Source organism: Caretta caretta, chromosome 9 (genome assembly GCF_965140235.1).
Source record: "Caretta caretta isolate rCarCar2 chromosome 9, rCarCar1.hap1, whole genome shotgun sequence".
Lineage (NCBI taxonomy): Eukaryota > Metazoa > Chordata > Testudines > Cheloniidae > Caretta > Caretta caretta.
In genome coordinates this window covers 22,738,259-22,760,582 of record NC_134214.1, presented here as the reverse complement: position 1 = coordinate 22,760,582, position 22,324 = coordinate 22,738,259, and the positions used below count along the sequence as shown (strand labels likewise).

General features: G+C 40.7%; 1 long non-coding RNA gene across 1 annotated transcript; it reads right to left on the bottom strand.

The window, feature by feature from the left end:
- Positions 1-4,052: 4,052 nt before the first annotated feature.
- On the bottom strand, positions 4,053-21,084 carry LOC125642077 (uncharacterized). The gene is made up of 4 exons (XR_007358264.2): positions 20,963-21,084; positions 7,331-7,414; positions 4,476-4,523; positions 4,053-4,124 (listed from the first exon to the last, which is right to left on the bottom strand). It is a non-coding gene; the product is annotated as an uncharacterized LOC125642077 (long non-coding RNA).
- Positions 21,085-22,324: the final 1,240 nt, after the last annotated feature.

Here is a 22,324-nt window from a genome sequence, read left to right as displayed (position 1 = left end):
ATCGTTGAACAGAAAATTCCATTTCCTCTAACACAGGATGCCGAAAACCCAATTCAGCAAGTTGCTCCCTTTGAGCAGATCCTGGCACATAACCTCATTGTGGCTGCACCTTAGCACAGGGGAACACTCAGAGCTGGGTCCTGGTACAAAGTGCAGAAGTCATCATCATAGTTTCAAAGCAAAAGTCCTGTCAAATTACTGTAGTTTAACATGAAGTTTCTCGTCATGAGAAATTATAGGAAAAATCAAGTAGCTTTCATTTTACAGTAAAAATTGTTTCCAACTATTTAATAATAATAAAATAATTTAAGAACACATGTGCCACTGTGTCTGTTCCCTTGCATCTCCTCTGATTCGATGATCTCCTTCAAATGTGAGCATTGAAACAACAGAGGAGCTATACTGAATCTAAGTAATGTAAGAATATAGTTCCAGAAGGGACAGTCACTGTTAGTACTGAAAGGCAGCCTTTGGCTGTCAGTAGTTTGGTCCAAGTGCATAAGAAAATCTCTGATTTACCTTGGAAGAGGCTACCAGAGACTTGAAGAAAGCAGCTTGCTCAGGCAAGGTTTAAAACCCTGCCCAATAGATTTGTTGGAGCCTGCCAGAAACAGAACAGTTAGACCAATGAAGTTATCGGGAACGTGTTTGTATCAGTTTGTAGCATTTGGGTGCAAGCAGAAACAGAGAAGCAAGTGGTGGCCATAGCAGTAAGTCTTTTTTATTACACGGATAATGACATGGATTAGCATAGTCAGCACTACCTCCAGGTGTTTCAAGAGCTACAGGATAAACACTTCAAGTAATTTTAGCACAACTCCTCTGTTAGCTAAAGTACAACCTTCCACAAATCATGATCAATTCTCCACTTCTCACATACATTAATATCAAAAGGCTTCACTATTCACTTTAATTAGAGGCAGGGCAGAAGACTATCTGAACCTCCTTCAGACCTGGTAAGAGGAGCAGTCACTTCTTAATTAGCTGGCTTTCAGTTTTAGTGTGAAAAATGCAGCATTACCTATTATAGTTTAGTTCAGGCGGTTAACACTAGAATCCTCCCAAACCCTGATGCACTACAAGTAATTGTGGGACTGGAGACTGTAAAATATAAGGTTCTAAACACCTGCTATTTATAAGGCTGTGTTGATACATAATTAATAGCCTTAGGCTGCAAAAATTCCTGTGTGCTGAGTTAGGGAACTTTGCCCTGAACAGTTCCTCACAGTTCCCTCCATGCTGATCAATAAGACATGTTCATATGACCCTGTGGCTTACAACGGAGAATCTCAACACAGAATAACTCTGAAGAAGGATCACGTTTAGGGCAAAAATACTCGGTATTTGAGACATTGAGTCTTATTCCCCACACACTGTAAGCACAATTCCTCCTTGTACTTCTGCTGCTTTCTCAGTTTTTCAGTCAAACTAAACCAAAATATTGTAGAAGTCCCCATAACTGTAAACCTTCTCACAGGCACCAGATGAAAGTCAACCCAACCATATTCTGTATAATTACAAAATTCAAAAAACAGAGGAGAAACAGAAATTGTAAACATCTTAGGAAATTTCTCCTTTACATTTAGCTAAGATGTCTATTGCTTTTACTGGCGGAAATACTATTGACTTAGAGGCTTACGTTATTCTGTGAGGTGTAGACTAGGGACACCTCACAAATAAACAAGAGATGAGAGAGAATGCATTTGGATATAATACACTGTTGCCACCCCTATATCTTCTGTCTGTATAAACATTCATATTTGGGAGAATGTGTTTGTGGTGTAGTGTCTTAATGTAAAAACACCTCATTTTTTGTTTGCATTGAAGAAGTGTCTAAACTGGAAACCACTGTTCTCACAGTTGATTTGACTGCAGATATAATATCTAGTATCTCGTCTCTGATCATGATGCATAGTTTTTAAAGATTCAGCTTGGTCCACCGAAAATGTGTCCTTCCTAATGTAACCTCAATAATAATCAAAGAGTTACATGTAAACACAGTTTGTATATTTGTATAGACATTACTGATGAGATGTTCAAAGCATTTCAGGAGATTTAGACACAAATTTCCATTAAAATTAAGTATCTTCCATTGTTGTTTGCAGTGGTGTTGGAGCGGTGTTGGTCCCAGAATATTAGAGAGAGAAAGGGAATGAGGTAATATCTTTTATTGGACCAATTTCTGTTCATGAAAGCTTTCAAGCAAGAAGAGCTCCATGTAGCTCAAAAGCTTGTCTCTTTCACCTGCAGAAGTTGATTCAATAAACTATGTTACCTATAACCACTTGTCTCATTCAAATTAAAGGTTTTTCTTGATGTGAAAATCTTGATTGTGCATTTCAGTGTTTGTACACACAAACTACACACATGGAATAGTGTTTGCAATCAAAAACAGTTTCATAGCATTTTTGTTTAAGAATTTCATGTCAAAAGAGTTCTGTTAGAAACTAGCAATCATATAACTAGATCTCACATCTAATACAATAGCTCAGTCTCCTGGTAACGAGTAGTACTTAAGGTCCAGCTGTCCCTGTTATTTTAAGATAGACTGTGCAGCTAAAGCTTCATCCTACTTTTAAGATATAAATATACCCAGACTAACTAGGCAAACCAGTTCTATTTGTTCATTAAAAAGACAGAATGCCTTTATCAAAGACCCAGGGAAGCTGAAATTTTCTGATAACTTTCAATAACCTCTATCTATATTTTCAGATGAGGAGAAAACCATTGCTATATAGATATACTGTCTTAAACATTATTGTGTTCAGCTGCTTTGATATGTATAAGGCTTCTTATTTTAACCTTAACTCCAGTTATTGTGACTAGATATTTTAGGTCCCAACTCAACCAAGCTGTTAAGTATATGCTTAAGTTACATTAAATGGGATTTAAGCATGTGTTTAATGTCCCACTTCAGCCAAGCATTTAAAGTACTAACTGCTAGAATGCTGCAATTATTCCGTGATTTCAGAGATCTTGTAATTGCTATTCTAGATCACATCAGTGGTCCAACACAAGACCGATCTCTGACAATGACAATATCAGATGCTTCACAGCAAGACACACGCTCCATGTTATAAAGGACCATCCAATACTAGGCCTACAGAAGAATTTCTTCCACAGTCCAGACACTTAGTACTTGGTTTTATGTCCAGGGAAGCATACGGGTGTATAACCCTTATAGATTTTTATCATCTGTAATGTAACTGGGGGATTTATTTACTAATCATATAAATATATAATCATTTCTGAAATCCTACAGAACTCTTTGCCTCAAGCCCGTGGCAGTGAGTTCCATGAATGAGGTTATATATGTCTTATGTTGTTTTAAAAAAATATTTTGGAAGGAATACCTAGGCAGTAATATGTGTTAAAGAAAAATAATATTGTCAGTATTTAATTTTTTATGAATGTATTGCTGTTGAAAGTTCTAGATGGGTAGATGATTTCAGTCTCAAGAGCTCTCCACAGAACAAGCACTGGAAATGGCAACACAAACCCAAACACTTTAATCAAACACACTGGTTTAGATAAAACAAGTTTATTAACTAGAGAAAGATAGATTTTAAGTGATTATAAGTACTAGCCAATGATTGTAGTGCAGGAACTACCTCTAGGGATGAGAAAGCATTTCAGCCTTCATATCCGTTCTCCTATTGACTTATCTGCTAAGACTGCCAACAGAAATGGCAGTCGTGAGGCTGATCTTTATTATTTGGCTTCTGATCCTCCAGGAACTGGACTTTCACATAGGCGTTTCAATTCCTTTCACATAGGCCAAGAGATGGCAAAATTCTTCAGCTGTTACTAATCTGGACTGAATTCAGCCACAAACAGTCATTGGAAAGGATCCATGTTCTGTTAAAAATTCCCTCAAGCATCTTTTTCCCCCACTCTGAAAATTAGGTATACATTTAAGACCTGATTTTTGAGATGCTGAACATCCACATTTCCATATGAAGTCAATGGGAGCTGTAGATGCTGTGATGTCTGAGAATCAGACTCTTAATTTATTGCTTGAGACTACAGACTTATGAAGGTATAGGCATTCTCAGTGTGGTTGTATGGATTTCAGTTCAGTGACAATTTCAAAGTGAGCAACAGTGATGTTATGAATATGTTTTCTGAAGAAAGAATTAGAGAAAAAAATCTTGTATATTGCATACAGAAAGTATGTAAATAGGTGCTATGATTTTTTCCCTCAAGCAAATCTAGATCAGGTACATCTTATACATAATTCACTTCTGAAAGCTGTTACAGTTGTACTTTACTTTTACTTTTGTACTAACCATTCGTGTTATGGCCTTGACAGATCATAAATGATTACGTCAGTAATCTTTTCATATAACACAGGATCGAGCATTATTAAAGTATAATTTTGTGCCAATCTATACTAAACAGTTTCCTTACAAAGCAATGCAAATTTTGACATCACACTTTCTTGCAGCACATTCAAAAATATGAAATCTGCTTACTTTGCAGTTTGGGAGCAGTTGAAAGATGAAGTTCCTGCCTTGAAACAGCTGTGTAAACCAAAGAGATAAAGCTATTAAGAGCTGGATTAAATTTGTACCAATCCTTATATAATTGAACTGCTGATTATTGGTATGCTGATTATTAAGGTATTTAAATAGATAGAGCTGGTTTATTCAAGATCTCATCCTGGAATGTCTGGAGGAGAATGAGTTTGAGTTTGTAATACCAATCTAGCAATGCTCTTAATATATCACCGCTGCTGATACAGAGAAGCTTTTTAAACTTCCTTGTGGCAACAGCTGGTCTAAAACTAGAACATGGGCAATTCAGCTTTGGAGAACATACCTGCTGCTGCCCACCTGAAGAAGCAAAGAGCAAATATCAGAAAATATCAGAAAAACTCAGTAGACAAAGCAGTAATGAAAGAATTAGATAATCTGCAGTATGGTTTTAATTTCACTGTTATTACAGTTAGGATGTTGATAGTGCATTAGAGGAGGACACAGAAAACTTTAACTTTGAGCAAAGGTAATTCAGTAGCATGCCTACCAACACAAACTGTAAAAACAAGGACCTCGCCCTCAACATATCTCCACCCTCATCCTGAACAACCAGTGGGCACTCTTGAATTCTGACCACATTTACTGACGATGTGGTCCTCTGTTTCAGTGTATTAATGTAGGGTTTATGCAGCTTTCATAAACTACGCTGTCCATAGTTTTTTGTTGTGTGCTGGTGAGACATGGTCAAGTAGTAAATGCTGGCTGTGATTTGTTCTGTAATGTTTTGGAAGGTGTATGTGAATGGGCAGTCTATGTTAGGTATTGTTCAAAGTGGGTATGAATTTTTAAGCAGTATTTAAAGCTGCATTTGTGTGTTGTGCTTGTGTTAGAGTTATGGTCTCAGTTAAGGATGCATATTGGTTGAGCAGGATGAAGGCTGCATATTAGCTGAGGCTGAGAAGCAGAGGGGGTGTTGAACACCAGAGCTGCTTATTTCCTGTTTGCTTTTTATCATTTGTGTTGGTGGAAAATTCAGTCTAGTAACCTTTACCTTTAAGTTAGTCATGTTCTTGGTGGGGATGTTTCCCAGGAAATGGATACAGAATTTCAAAGGGTTTAAGAATTTCCCTTCCCACAATCTCAGCCTGCTCTGGACACCTCTAAGATGGAGAGAGAAAGGGTCACGGAGCAGGTTCACGTGAGGGCTTCTTGAGCTAGAGGTGTTGCCTTGAGGGCCAGTGCAGCAGTGTCTGGGCAAAGAGCCTGTAGTGTAAGGTAACCATGAATCAGGCCCTAAGTGTTTGCAAAATTGACCTCTAAGGTGTTCTTATTCAAGGCATTTTATTTTACTGAGTTACCGACCATGCAAAATTCTTCAGTTTCTTTAGTTTTGATTTTCTTCCAAGTTTTCATTGTAATGTCAGATCCATCCACTTCCAAGATGTTTTCCTCTCTGGCTTTCTTTCATTACTGCATTGCTGAGACAACATCCCAAAATAAATAGTCTTTTCTGAGTACATTACTTGAAGATTTTCTGGGAATAGGACTGAGGTAGAGACCTTCATCAATAAAATCTCTCTTTATAGTGTTAAGTGCTTTTCTTCTTTGTTGTGCCACCAGGTTTATGTCTGGGAACATTAACTGAGTTTGTCAGTGATTATCTTTTTTCATACCTGTAAACAGGAGTCTTTCTCTTGGCTCCCACCACTCAGATAATGTAACAATTACTGTACCGCCTGTTGTGGTGTCTTAAGTACAAGACAACACATTGTTCAAGATATACTGGATCTTCCCTAGTATTCAGACTGAGTTTTTAGCCTACGGATTTTTTTTCACAGGCTCCGATAGAATCTTTAAACTTTTCGTCATCTTGAATACCCAGAATTCCAGAATGTTTTAGCTCTGACCAGATATTCTAGTTGCTCTGTTCTGCAGTTGGCCCACACTGTCCTTTTAAGACAGCTTTGTTATGCTGATGAGGTCCTGGCCACTATTTTCTCTGTTCATCTCTCTGCTGTGTCTTTAATATCATTCATTTCTTGTCAGAGCAATTCAGTTTAACCTCGGAGGAATTGGAATTTCTCTCACGTGCCCCACTTATTTTTTTGCTAAAGTTTTTTTCTGTTGTTTGTGAGAGGGTTTGCATTTGAATCTCCAGACCCAAGCCCTCCAATATAGGTTTAGTTCTGGGTTGTATCCAGGATTGGAAAGGGCCTCTCATTGGGGTTTGAATTAATTGAAATCTCACAAGAGCAGCTTGTGAGATGTCAGCACTGACAGATCTCAGCCAAAACCTTAGCTTTGATTCAACCTCGAAGCCATACCTCCATTTACAATCTAACTGGATCTTTTCACCATCCATCAATAACTCAGCTTTTTATGGTCGCCATAGAGTAGCATCAGAGTTATTGCATGTAGTTCCTATTCTGTTCTGTCCCATCATCTGTTGTATTTTACCAGTGAATATGCAATTAAAAGCTAATAATTACATTGTTTTATGCATGAGAATTTGCCTGAGTAAAGCAGGTTATGGTTTAAGATTAGCTAGAAATCTCTCCATTTAAATAGTGCATGTATTAGAAATAGACCTCCTTTCTGCAATAATAGATCATGGCAGCCTACATTCTACTTTTCACTACTATCCTGGAGTCCAGATGCTGAGTTCACTACTATTCCTATGGCCTATTGTTAGGGTAACTAGTTTTTAAATTTTTAAGTGGGTCCCTTTGAATTTTGTTCATCCGGGGGAAAAACTTCACCCTTTCATCCTCAAATATGGAGGTGACCCTCTTGCAGTGGAACTGATTCTGATCTGCTGCCAAGCAAGAGTTGAGAAAAGGCTGCACACCTACTCCATATTCCGTTGTAGCTTCTTGTGTATCTGTAAATGGGGATGGGACTGAAGAGAGTGTGGTGGATCTGCTGCTTCCCTGTCCCTGTAAGGAAGAACACAAACAAAGCAGGTCTGCTCTAGCCCGGATACAGAAGCAACCTGGGTGGCAGAGAATAGAATTCCTTGGCTCCCAGCCCAAAAAAAACTTCTTGGTGAAGGATTTGGCCTTATGGAACTGTAAGATATTTTCCCCTGATTTGCCTTTTAATGTGCCCAGTTATGTTAATAGCACTCACTGAAAGAAGAACATGAGAAATATTTGCTAAAGATGCTGTTGGTGAGGAGGAGTTCATCAGGGTTTCTTTAGTTTTGGTATTCTCTGTTACCTATTTACCTTGTCTGCTGTGCTGTAAATAAGTTACTATATGGGGGTAGCCTTCTCTTTATGAACAGAACACACTGAATACACTGCTATACATTTTCCCTCTTGTGAGTGATAAGATGTGTTGTGCTTTTAATCCCTGGCGAGCCTGACTGTGTGAGAGATTACCTGCAGTGGCATGGTGACCACTCATGGATATTGTCTCCTGTTACAAGACCCTGAGCCTGATCCAAAGATCAATGAAGTAAATTGGAGTCTTTTTTGTTAACTTCAGTGGATTTTGGATCAGATTCTGAGATTGTCGTTGAGAAGCAGTATGATCCAGAGTAAAGAACAGTTAATGGGTTAGGCACAGGAGCTCCTGAGATCTTTTCCCATCTCTGCTACTGTTTATGGCTTTGGCCAAGTAACTTCACTTCTCAGCCTCAGTTTCCCCATCTGTAAAATGGGGATAACACTTACTTCACAAGGCTACTTAGTGTTGGAGCATATAAAGCACTCTTTACAGAAAATGATATATTATTATTTATTAGTGCCAAGGGGGTGACACTAGGGTTGCCAATTTGGTTATATTTAAAAACCGGACACTCCAGCAGGAGTGCCCGAACATTCCCTGCCCTGCCTCTTCCCCCAAGGCTCCACCCGCTGTCCACTCCTCTTCTCCTCTCCCCCCGTCGCTCACTGCTTTTCCCCTCCCATCCATCCCCCGCCCAGGTTGGAAAGGACTTGCCTGAGGAGCCGGGGCTGGGAGCTGCACTCACCTGATGCAGGCAGGAGGCAGCCCCAGCTTAGTAGGGGCTGATGCAGATAATGACCCAGCACCTCCCAACCTCCCTTGCTCACAGTAACTGGACTTTGGGTGTATGGTCAGCAGATCTGACCGGACACTGTCAGGTCCCCTTTTTGACCAGACTTTCACCTGGCCACCCAAGGCAGCAGCAGCATTACTGGACAGTGGACACTAAAAATGTTGGTTTCAGAGTAGCAGCCGTGTTAGTCTGAATTCGCAAAAAGAACAGGAGTACTTGTGGCACCTTGGAGACTAACCAATTTATTTGAGCATAAGCTTTCGTGAGCTACAGCTCATTTCATCGAATGTGAATACAGACTAACACGGCTGCTACTCTGAAACCTGTCATTAGGCAAGGCACTGCATTTAGCCATCTGGAGTAAAAATGTTGGAAGACCATAGACTTATGTTCTATGATACAGTGCAGAACAGAGATCATCCTGATTTCATAAAACACAGAAGTTTCCTTCCTCCCTCCCCCCACACTTGGAAACTCACCAGTGTCTGAAAATGTCATGCTCTTTCCTAAAAAACTGGCTTAACACGTGTTCACAGCTAATTAACATTCTTGTGAAGATATTTTAAAATGCAACCGTTTAGAAGCGGACATGCTGGATCTGGTGTTTGTGAATCACAAAGAAAATTCACAGCAAAAATAAAAGGTGTAGAAAAATGTCCTTTGTGGAAACATCACTCTAGCCATGACAAAATATATAATAACCTCTAATAAGAGAGTTATGGAGTGTAGTCACACAATTCCACTCAGTGTTAAGTTTATTGAGATGGGTAGTTTTATTTTTTAGTATTTTGAATATTCCCCAAGAAATCCTTCAAATGAGCTTTAGATTTTTTTAAAAAATCACTTTTCTGCTGAAAATGGTGTGAAATAATTAATACAAGTATACTTCAAGAGCCGCTTCTGACCCAAGCAGGAATTCTGTGATTTAGTACTCTTGAATTTTTAGAAACTTTTTGGTGTCTGTTGAAGGCTGCAATCACCCAGTCAGACAGTAAATGGTGTTTCACAAAGTATTCTGTTTAGCTACATGCTATAACCTAGCCTCAGTCAGCAAGAACTGTTGAACTGAGACAGTGCAATTCTCCTCTCAGAGTTTGAATTCATTAGCAGCTCCCCATGGCCCACTTCCAGATGATGGTGCACTATGATGTGTATATATAGCCACTACACTCCCAATTTAGGAACAGATTGAGCAACCCTTTCTCACATTGAATGGTATTTTACACTGTGAGTATTAGGGTTGGCAGAATTGTCCACTTGTGTCTTTCACAGCCATCTGGGGCATAAAATGGTAGTGCATTGAAATACAATAACACTCATGGTTTCACTGTAGTTCTGTGTTGTTGTTGTTTTTTAGTTTTTGTGTTTTAGTATATCAATAAGCCACAGCAGGGTGTGTGTTTGTTAGCAATTTGGTGCACAACAAGAGTGTGTTCTGAGGTTGAAGGCTGAAAGCACAGAAATGCACCAGTCATTCACTAATTCACACTCTTGGCATGGCTTATTTTTATTGGGATTTGGCTCCTGAATTGTTTTAAATCTGTTGAAAAATCCAGTTTTCTAAGAGTTGGTGTACATATTTCCACTATGAAATATAGTTTCACAGGAGAAGCAGGGTAAGAGAATATAGGGAATTTTTTTAAATACAGCTTCTCTACTATTTCCACTGTTTGTTACATTTTTGTATGCTTTTTCTGCGTGTTCTTTATTTATTGAACATAGTCAGTGTTACTCCTAGGGGTATTCTGTGCCAAAAATTTAAAAATTCTGTGCACAATATTTTAAAATTCTGCAAATTTTGTCAAAATAACACTACATAATCATGCCAGTTTCAATTATTTTGGTAATTTATTTCAAAATACCTGTCAGCAAGTATGTCTGTAACAATGCAGACACACACACAAATTTTTCTGGGAGTAGAGAGTTAAAGAAACCCCTATGACAACCCAGTTCCTATTTCTCTGTCCCCTCCCGTGCCTTCCTCCAGAGCCCAGACGAGGAGCCAGACACCCACAATCCCTCCCCCCAAGAGCCCACATGCAGCCCCCCAGCCAATAACCCAAACCATCTCCTCCCCAGAGCCCAACTGTGACCCCCCCCAGCCCAGATACCCACATCCTCTCTCTCCCCCACCCCCAGAGCCCAGCTGTGGGCCCCACCCAACCCAGATACCCACGTCCCCTCCCTCCCACAGAGCCCAGCTGCGGGGGGCTCCCTTTTCCCAGACACCCATCCCCCTCCAACCCAGAGCCCAGGGATCCAGAGGGAGAAACAGCCTGATGCTCAGTCCCAGACTTGCACAGTTTCCTGTGCGCCGCCCTCTCCTTTCCTCAGGGCATGCTGGGAACTGCAGCTGCCAGGAACCCTCTAGCTCCCTCTCTCTCCCCACAGTAGTGTCTTCTATGTGCAAGCTGGCTCTGCCAAGTCCAGTGCCCCTAGTGGCGGCTAGGGAAAGGAAATTCTGCGTGCACATTAATTTCTGCAAAATTCTGCATTGCAGTGGCACAGAATTCCCCCAGGAGTACAGTGTGATTCACATACAATGCACTGAGGTTAATTTAAATTGTTGGGTCCCAAGCACTCAAAAATTCTTCCCTCTAAGCCTCTTCTCCCTCTCCTAAACCTCATGACTTTGGATGCCCGTTGAGCAACAGTTTGTGACCTCACCTATCTTCAACTTTCTGGTCACTTTCAACACACTCTTCATTATATAACTACACTGAATAGTTCCTCAAATGTACAAATACATTACAGTACAAAATTAGTTACAAGTGTTTCAGCCTAAAGGGTTGCTGGTTTCATGGAAGAAAGAGTAGTTTAGTTTAAAACAAACTTTTCCTCCACTTCTGACCCAGCCACACCTAAACTTTCCTCATCACCCTCTCCTGTTATTTGAAATAAATAGAGGGGGCTTTTTTGGTAATGAGATCCTACCAGGATACCATTGGTAACTGATACATTGATGTGACCAAAAATTCCATCAGGCCAGCTGGAGTCTGACTATTTCTAATCTTGGGAGGACAGTTGACTTCAAGTTGAAATTTCTTCCTGTTCATCAGTGAAATATGCCAAATTACTTTTCTGTATGGAATTGTTAATTTTGTTTGCCTCCAACTGCAGTTGCTGGGCCGAAATAACAAGGTCTATTTCACACAAAAGTCATTTCACTATATTTTATGACAAACAGATATCTGTAATAGTCAAGCCAGGAAGTACAGTTCCTGGAAGGCTAGTGGAAGTGCATTTTGCTGCTAACTGGAACAACTATGCAGTTCAAGAAAGAACAGAGGTAGTCTTCCAAGAAGAAGACACATACTGGAACTATTCCCACAGTTTCAGGATAAAGTTAAATACTAGTTCTGAATTGCTATAGTGCTCTGTAGATGTAGTAGGCAGAAGCAGAAAGCATATACTGGAGCTGCCCTGTATACAAGCAACCCTAATGGCTGGGCAAATAGATGGATCGCTGTTAAAATGGATACAGCAGTCATGCAGCATGTAAACAACAAAAATGATTAGGGGTCTAGAACACATGACTTATGAGGAGAGGCTGAGGGAGCTGGGATTGTTTAGCCTGCAGAAGAGAAGAATGAGGGGGGATTTGATAGCTGCTTTCAACTACCTGAAAGGGGGTTCCAAAGAGGATGGCTCTAGACTGTTCTCAATGGTAGCAGATGACAGAACGAGGAGTAATGGTCTCAAGTTGCAGTGGGGGAGGTTTAGATTGGATATTAGGAAAAACTTTTTCACTAAGAGGGTGGTGAAACACTGGAATGCGTTACCTAGGGAGGTGGTAGAATCTCCTTCCTTAGAGGTTTTTAAGGTCAGGCTTGACAAAGCCCTGGCTGGGATGATTTAACTGGGAATTGGTCCTGCTTCAAGCAGGGGGTTGGACTAGATGACCTTCTGGGGTCCCTTCCAACCCTGATATTCTATGATTCTATGATACTCCCAGTTGTGGCTCAAAAGAATCAATGGTGAGAAAGTTTAGGAGTCTCATTATCAGGCAAGTATATTGTTCTCTGTCCTATTTATGGACCTCTGGGGACATATATGGAGTAGTAGGAGGAACATAGTATTAAACTTAAACACCAATGCTGCGCCCAACAAAAAAAGCAGAGGAAGATCATTATTGTAACAGGACATGTCTGCCTTCTTCAGTGATAATATGCAGCAATAACTAGCTTAGTCATTTCAATTTGCCATACACATACATTAACTAAAACTCTTTAGTGAAGAAAAAAAGAAATTCTTTCCCAGAATGATGTTCCAACAGCTACTTTTGAGAAAAACATTAGTATATCAGATATTTTTCATAAAAGCAATTAAAAATAATTTAACTTGACACCAATAGCATTAAATGAGAGTATAAAAAGTGGAAGAGAGACATTCACAGTTCAATAACATAATTATATTCAATACCTATACTTCTAATTTTTTCTGGTTTAAATTGCAAAATATTACCCTCATGCCTCACACTTCAAGTAAATAGCTATGTTGATCTGTTCTGCAGGCACGTAGGCATCCAGGAGACTTGGGGTCTGATCCATAGCCCATTGAAATGAATGGAAAGCTTCCTGTTGACTTCCATGGTCTGTTATCCTACTCTCCCCACACTTATTTGCAAGGTGGCACACCAACTTCTAAGAAGAGTTTTTGAGCCATCCACAATCTAGCCCACATAATACCTTATACATAGAGAGTAACTCAAATCACAATGGGACTCTGACCCAGCTGAATCCCTGCCACAAGCCCAGCAAAGCACATATGCCCTGAGTTAGTGTATAATCTTGCCTGCTGCTTGGGATTTGGCATTATTAGCAATTCAAAACCAATAACACAATATAAACACCAGCCTCAGCCATAGGTGCTGGAACTAGGGGTACTGGGGTGTGCTCCTGCATCCCTGGCTTGAAGTGGTTTCCCTCATATACAGGTTTACAGTTTGGTTCAATGGCTCTCAGCACCTGCACTATAAAAAAAAAATAAAAAAATTCCAGCATCTCTGGCCTTAGCTTCCTTCCTGAGTTTGACTGTTCCCAGGGTTTTCATGCATGACTCTTTGTCCTAGGTCTCTCTGGTCTAAAAAGAAACAACCTCCCTCTTGATTGGAGCTATTTAGACTATTTCTATGCAGCAAAGAAAAACCAGCCAACTCGGGCTCGCAGGGCTCAGATTGCAGGGTTATTTCATTCTGGGTTTGGGCTGGGGACCGGGCTCTAGGACCCTGTGGGATGAGAGGGTCCCAGAGCTCAGGCTCCAGCCTAACCCCGAGTGACTACACAGCCATTTTTAGCTCCATGGCTCGAGCCCCAGGAGCCTGAGTCAGCTGACCTCCATTTGACAGCTACTGTGGGGTAGAGTTAGGAGCTCCAGTAATACTTGTGTTTAGGGCACAAACAAGGAGTAAAATGTGGGGAGTTTGATCTGGTTCTGCTAAAACTGCAATTTAATATATATATTAATGTTTCTCATTTAGTTGGCCTCCCTTGTCAGCAGTTGCTGGCTCATTGAGGGAAGGGGAAGCAGGAGCCGGGTTCAGACTGACGAAATGGTGATGTGAGAAGGGATTTCTCCCTGACATGAAGCCAGATTCAAGGGGACAAGGCAAGGCAGTCAGGTGTCCCACCAGCTGATCAGCTGCCAAGGATATTTCTGGACCCGTTACTGACTCCACCTCTCCAGTGGATCTCATATGAAGCAGCAGTGAAAGGCATTGAAGGGGCATGCCTGACAGGACTACAGTGCTAGTGCTGAGCTAGTGTAATCCACACACCTTCTGGGTGTCGTGTTCTGTCCCATCTAGTGGCACCGAGACCACTTAGAGAGAGATTAATGAGTCTGCTCTACAGCTTTAGCTAACAGGCATATGGTTTTTATCTCATGCAGTAGAGGCTCATGCACTTACGGCCCAGGTTCAATCCTGCCTGCCAACGACCAGGGTCTGTTGGTGTTACACTAGCTCAAGGTCCTGCTCTGGTATGATATATTATTTGTGTTATGATTGCACCTATTACTAGTGTGACGGGTTGGATCACAGAAACCCCCTTGGGACTGCCAACTGATGTGCTGAGACTACCCCTGATCCTGCTTTCCCTGACAGCTTGGGGGTTCAGGTTTGAGCCAGACATGCTAGTCTGCTGCAAACCCAGACCCAGATCTGAACCACGTTCCCGCAACAGCTGCAGACTTAACTGAAAGCAGCTTGAGAAGTGTTCCTGTCTCTAGCACTCATATGCCCAATTCCCAATGGGGTCCAAACCCCAAATAAATCTCTTTTACGCTGTATAAAGCTTTTGTAGGGTAAACTCATAAATTGTTCGCCCTCTATAGCATTGATAGAGAGAGATGCTCAGCTGTTCCCCCCACTCCACCCCCCAGATATTAATACATACTCTGGGTTAATTAATAAGTAAAAAGTGATTTTATTAAATACAAAAAGTAGGATTTAAGTGGTCCCAAGTAATGGCAGATAGAACAAAGTGAATTACCAAGCAAAATAAAATAAAACACAGAAGTCTATGCCTAATACAGTAAGAAAACTGAATACAGATAAAACCTCACCCTCATATGTTTCAATAAGCTTCTATCACAGACTGGACGCCTTCCTAGTCTGGGCACAATGCTTTCCCCGGTACAGCCCTTGTTCCAGCTCAGGTGGTAGCTAGGGGATTTCTCATGATTGCACCCCCTTTGTTCTGTTCCACACCCTTATATGGCTTTGGCACAAGGCGAGAATCTTTTGTCTCTCTGGGTCGGTTCCCCCCTCCCCCAGTGGAAAAGCACTAGGTTTAAGATAAAAAGAAAAGGAGTACTTGTGGCACCTTAGAGACTAACCAATTTATTTGAGCATAAGCTTTCGTGAGCTACAGCTCAAGGAGGTATTGTTTCATGGTCTCTGTGTATATAATGTCTTCTGCAGTTTCCACAGTATGCATCCGATGAAGTGAGCTGTAGCTCACGAAAGCTTATGCTCAAATAAATTGGTTAGTCTCTAAGGTGCCACAAGTACTCCTTTTCTTTTTGCGAATACAGACTAACACGGCTGTTACTCTGAAACCTATGTTTAAGATAGATTTCACTACCAGGTGACATGGTCACATGTCCTGTGAGACCCCAAGCCTTCATTCCTCCCAGCATGACTCACAGGAAGGCCTGCCTGCAAACAGAGCCATCCACAGTAAGTTGTCCTGGTTGATGGGAGCCATCAAGATTCCAAACCACCATTAATGGCCCACACTTTGCATAATTACAATAGGCCCTCAGAGTTATATTTCATATTTCTAGTTTCAGACACAAGAGTGATACATTTATACAAATAGGATAACTACACTCAGTGGATTATAAATTTTATAATGATACCTTGCAAGAGACCTTTTGCATATTCCAGTTACATTATATTCACACTCATTAGCATATTTTCATAAAATCATACAGAGTGCAACGTCACAACTCTTATCTCAATTTGGGCCTCTTTGAGCTAAACACGGTACAAACATATAGGGTGAGACAGGCCTTGCCCCAACAACCTTACAGTGTAAATAGACAAGATAGACAAAGGTTGGGGAATAAAAGCATAGAGGGGTGAAGCGGTTTGCCCAAGGTCACACAGCAGACCAGCTGCGGAGCGAGGAATAGAACTGAGGTCTGAGTCAAGTTCAGTGCCCTAACTGGTACTAATTAGCAGCACTGACTGCTCAGTAATCAGAACAGCTGCGTAAATATGGTCAGGGGAAACACCTGCTCTTCTTTTTACATGGTCCCAGAGGCAACTAAAATATTATTTTGGATGGATCCATATACAATTAATATGAAGAAAGAAGACAATGTACAGGTTCTGCAATATGTACATAAAGTAGCTTTTAGAACACTCTGTCAATGTATACAGAAAGCCAAGATTTAAAGGTAGGACAGTATTTTAACTGTTAACAAACCTCAGTAAAGAGCTTTGTGGTGGTAATGTCATGAGATTAGTTGCACCATGCCATTCATTCTGATGGAACTACTTCAAGGTTTGCAGGATCAGGGAACCCTTGTAAAATGCTATGCACACTTATGATGCTGTAAAAACTATTCAGGAGGACTACTCATATAAGTAAGGATTACATGTGTAAATAAGAATTACAATATCAAGCCCTAAACTCAAAAACTATCAACCAGAAAAGGGAATGATTGATGTAACTGAGACAACACAAAGCACATACAGTAGCTTTCAGACTAATATGTAGATTTATGCAGAAAACAAATATAAAAAGATGCATCTGTTACAATCAAAGTATGATCCAGCATCAGGAAAGAGATTTTTTTTTCCACTCACACATATAAATATATGTGCTGTAATTATGTATTTTGTTTTTCTAAACTTTGTATGGCATGTCTGTTTTATTATCATGCGACTTCTTGGTTTTTTACAGGATTAGTAGCAAACTTGTCTTCAATAATAATTAGATTGAATCTTAATCTGGTAATTTATTTTTAAAAATCCTTCCATTGTATATTGAAGATTTGTAAAACAAAGCAGGTGAAAAAGATAGCAATCATCCTTGGAATGACTGCACAGCTATTAGGTGTGATAATAGATAATATTTTCATTGCCTTGCTGTGTTTGCAATCTGTTTACTGTTCAATGACACAAAGGGATGAATGAGGGAAAGTTTTTGAACCTAAATTTGCCCCCAGGCAGCTCTTATTTATGCACATACATTTTAGAAAAGTGTATCCTTTTGTGTTTGAAGAAAGGCATGCATAATACAGATTGCCTTCACAGCTGCCTGTGTGGCTGAACTGTGTGAATGAGCAAGCCTCATGTTCTTCTTGTTGTTATTTTGGTTTTGGTTTTAATTTACAATTGCTGCCTCCTTTTGAATGTTATCTTTCCCTAGCTCAGCCCCACCCAGGTAGCTCAAACATGGTCAGATATGCAGGACATAGTAGACTGCTCATGTCAAGCCATTTGAATGCTCTTTGGTTTAAATAGTCAATGAGGGGAGGGGAGCTGGATGACCCTGGGGTTAAGAGATATGTATTTTTCTGAGTAACAGCCGTGTTAGTCTGTATTCGCAAAAAGAAAAGGAGTACTTGTGGCACCTTAGAGACTAACCAATTTATTTGAGCATAAGCTTTCGTGAGCTACAGCATCTGATGAAGTGAGCTGTAGCTCACGAAAGCTTATGCTCAAATAAATTGGTTAGTCTCTAAGGTGCCACAAGTACTCCTTTTGTATTTTTCTGACTGTAGGTTCCTGGTTCAGAGTAAGCCCAAGGCCCCAGTCCTGCAATGAGCTCCATTCTGGGGCTACCTACAGCTGAGTGCAGATCAGTGCCCAGGCCAGTGTTGAGTGAAAGCTGCTGCCATCTGGAGATCGTTTGGTAGCCATGTGAAATGAGTTAGTCTCAGTCAATCGTCCCCACAAATGGTACTCTGGTTGTCAGTCTCCGCAGAGGGAACAAGAAGGGAAAATATGCATGGAGACAGAACCTCCCTTTCACAGTAGGGATGGTCCCTCCATGGTAGGGTTGAAGTGTGTTGTTGGGACACGCAAGGAGGCCTGCCCTGTGTGTGCGATATGTGCTTTGTGAGTGAATCTATGTCTTTGGTCTACAGAGCTATCCAGCCAGTATCTTTCATAGGCACCACATTTACTAAAATAATAATAAAGGAATGCTGCTTAGGAAGTTCAATTCTGTCACTGTCAATTAGAACGAAACCAAACAAAATACAGTATATTCTCAGCCAGTTTAGTGTACTGGAATGTTAATACTGCATTTCACAGAAAGGCTGTATTACACACTTAATAAATCACTGGGGAAAAGAAAAGCAGTAATATGTACTCCTGTAAAACCTGAATTGCATATAAATATAAAACGTCTTCTAAAGATGCAGAGACAGACAGACTTATGAATACCACTCTGTGAAAATGACAGTTGCCCTTGAATGGAGACTAGGAATCAGCAACAGTCGCAGTTACAAATTTAAACTGTAATGAAATAGACTGATGTATCCTTGTCCAATGCTTTGAAGGATGCCTACAAAAGTATCTTTTTCACCAATGGTCACGCCCTCCCATTTTTTCCCCGAGTCCATAGATCTTGTTTTCCAGTAGCACCTATGCACCCAGAGAATGTTACTGTTTTGGGAGGAGGCATATTTGTATCAAAGTGGATTCTGCATTTAACCTGAATCCATCCCTGATCAGCCTGTTCAAATAAAAGAAAGGTCAAAAGGGAATGATAGTTCTACATATACATGCATTTCTAGAGGTTGCAGAATAGGGTTCAGAATATGCTGATATTTATCCAACCAGTCTCAATTGTTCTATATAAGTTTAGAAGCTGAGGTTGGAAAAGATTCAGTATTAGAGGAGATGTAATTTTCCAGTAATGTAAAATCATACATTTAGCAGCCATTTTTCCCTGGACCACCCATGATTATTATAAGATAAATTGTCTGATCAGTATACATCACAAGACGGTAGAATATCCAGCCATTTATCTATCTCTTGTAAAATTTGGCCCTAAAATGGTTTCACACGTGGGCCTTCCTGAGAATGTTTTTCCTCTCCAGTTATAGCTGAACGTTATAATTGAACAGTGGTATTTCACAGCACAATTCATGATGTATGTGCAGCTTTTTTAAAGCATTTTAAATAGAGATGCCTTCATCTCTCAAGTTTGTAACCATTGTTCAGTAAGAGAGACAAGAACAATAGAAATCCATGGATGTAGGGTCTTCCTACAGATGTTGCTGTACTTCTCAGAATCTAAGTGTTTTCTTCAAAACAAAACAATTCAAAACCCTGTCCCTTTTAGATGCAAAATGAGTTTATATAAATCAATTCCAAACACAGCCTAATGAGGTGATCTTAACAAATGCCTCCCCATCCAGTCCTGCAGCCAGGACCATAGTTTAATCTGGTAATTAATTTTTTCCCTGCCTCTGAGTTGCACAGTGAATATAGGACTGTATAGACTCTAAACCACAGCACCCTAGCAGCACTGTTCCCTCTAAGCTGTGTGCATGTGTGCACGCACACACAGATCCTAAACCCCACGCACAAAAATTTGCACAGAAGCACAACAATTTGCACAGAAGAAATTTTTTGTGCACACGGCCTGTCAAAAATTAGAGGGAACATTGCCTAGCAGTCAGTTGCATCACAAATGCTTCAAGCTGTCCCTGAAATCAATGCACTGTTGTCTTGTTTGCTTTGCTGCCAGCCAGACTGAAATATACTGTGTTACCATTCAAAGTGTCGCTCTCCCCCATTGTCATTAATAGTTAACTTCAGCACACATTTTTGATCATGTAAAGCTTATGACAGAGAGAGAGAGAGAGACCCAGTGCTCTTCACTGAAACTTAATTGAGGGCCAGATTATTTCCCCCCTGTTCCTCTTTTGTGCTGTCTGAACCTTGTAAAGGAGACAGAATCTTGCTGCAGCTGTCCTGCCCAGAGTTCCCTGCGGTGGAGGAGTCACACCCCCGAACCTAGCATAGGGTGAATGTCAGGGGCAGGGGGAAGCAGAGCTTTATCTTCTAATTCTCAGCTGGCTAAATTCTGCTCCTGGGTCAGGTTTCAGAGTAGGAGCCGTGTTAGTTTGTATTCGCAAAAAGAAAAGGAGTACTTCTGGCACGTTAGAGACTAACATCCGATGAAGTGAGCTGTAGCTCACGAAAGCTTATGCTCAGTTAAATTTGTTAGTCTCTAAGGTGCCACAAGTACTCCTTTTCTTTTTGCTCCTGGGTCAGTAAGCATGGCTCTTAATGACATCAGTGGGAGCCATGCACAAATGACCAAGGGCAGAATTACTTCCTTAATATTGCTGCCCTGTGGTACAATGTACATTTTTTAACATTATCAAAATTCATGAGTTAATACCTTTGGCCAGTAAATAGCCAGAATAAATATTAAGACGATGATATAGCACTGTTTGTGGATTCATGTATTTCAAGTATTTCAGCTATTTCCATACTTACATTCCTCACAATTGTGCCTGTGAGACCAGTTTATAAAGTTGCCTCATTTCAAAGCAATGATAATTGCACAAAATTCCACAAGTCTTTTGCGAGGGTAGAGGAACTGTCCTAAGATTCTGACAAATGTTTTGCTGAGACTTATTGATCCTGCCTTTTGTTTACCAAGCTTATTTACTCTTTATAAGTGTTAGAGTTTTTAATTATTCTACTTGTGTCTGACAAATGAGAGCTGGCATTGAATAGGAAAGGAAGCCTAGCCAAATGGAAAACAAATGAAAAATGAATTCACAAGCCCAGTGAGTTTGGATAAACCTCTGCAAATCTGTGTTGATTTGAGGAGAGTTTAGTAATGGCCAATTTTCTGCTTACATTTGGGTGGAGCATTCAAGGGTTCAAATGTTTTAAACTGAGTCTGAGTCTTTTCAGCAAATATCACATTTATTCCTCCCCTGCCCCCTATGATCTCTTCTTGGAGCCTGCGCTCACCTTGTATATCTCCTACCTCCTCATCCAGCTGTGGAACTCAGCAAATCTGTGCGTTCCTTTGGCAGGAGCTGCTTATCATTCAGACTTGCTGGTTAGTTGTGTCCCAGGGTGTATGGCATACCTCTAAAACACAAGACCGAGATTTTTTCTGAGGCACTTAGGAGTACAGCAGGACTGGAGAGGGGGGTTTTCTGAAGGCAGAGTGGCTCTCTAAACCATTTATGTCAAGAGTGCCCACTGTTCTTGAGTACCCTATCGTCTGATGGCACAGAAGAACTAACCAGGCAGCTTCTACACTGCTAGCCTTTTCCCTTCTCTCTGATCCTCTTCTTTACTCACTGTAGCACAAGGACAGAATATAGAGTAGGGGAGATGATCTGGCTTCCCATTCCCCCAAATACATTTACATTAGATAGAGTAGGAATGGAATAAGGCACAAGAGAGGAAGAGGAGTGGCCCACCATTATGAGAGCACACTCCCACATTGCTAACATGACTGAGGGAGGAAGGGGAAAGTGAAGAGAAGAGAAATGGCCATGAGAGATGAGCAGGAGTGCAGTGTGAAGGAAGAGATGGACATTGGAAGGAATGCAGGGGAAAGGGGTAGGATTGCTAAGGAAGAAAGAATGGTGGGGTTTCCAGGGTGATAGTGTCCAGGGAGAGGTAGGAAATGGCTGGGTATAGATTGATGATAATAAATGGTTGGCGTAAAACAGGCAGTTGAGAATATCAAGCAGGAGACAAGGGAAGGAGACTAGGCAGAGGGAATACACAGATGAGCAAGGATTCAGAGTAGAGAAAATAAGGCATGTGAAAGGAGGAGGAAGTGGCACAACGAATGATTCAGAAAGCTGTATACGGGAAAGATGGGGAAGGATAGCTCAGTGATTTGAGCACTGGCCTGCTAAACCTCGGGTTGTGAGTTCAATCCTTGAGGGGGCCATTTAGGGATCTGGGGCAAAAATTGGGAATTGGCCCTGCTTTGAGCAGGGGGTTGGACTAGATGACCTCCTGAGGTCCCTTCCAACCCTGATATTCTATGATTCTATGAACAGTTATGCAAAAGGAACTCATGAACATGTGCATTGGTTAAAATAAACACCATTATCAGTGTTCTGTATTATTTATTTCTGTTGGTGCATGATACTTTTATGCTTTTAAGATGTAAAGAGTGTTGATCTTGATGAGGGAAAAAGAGAGAGAGAGAGATTGTTAAGCAAAACTAGACTCTTCATGTGAAGATAACCAGTGCCAGAGGACTCCTTCGAGAGATGCTGATACCAGACTGCTAATAACTTAATTAAAATCTATTTACTTATTGAAGTCTAATTTTTTGATAATTGCCTTTAATGTACTTTTGTT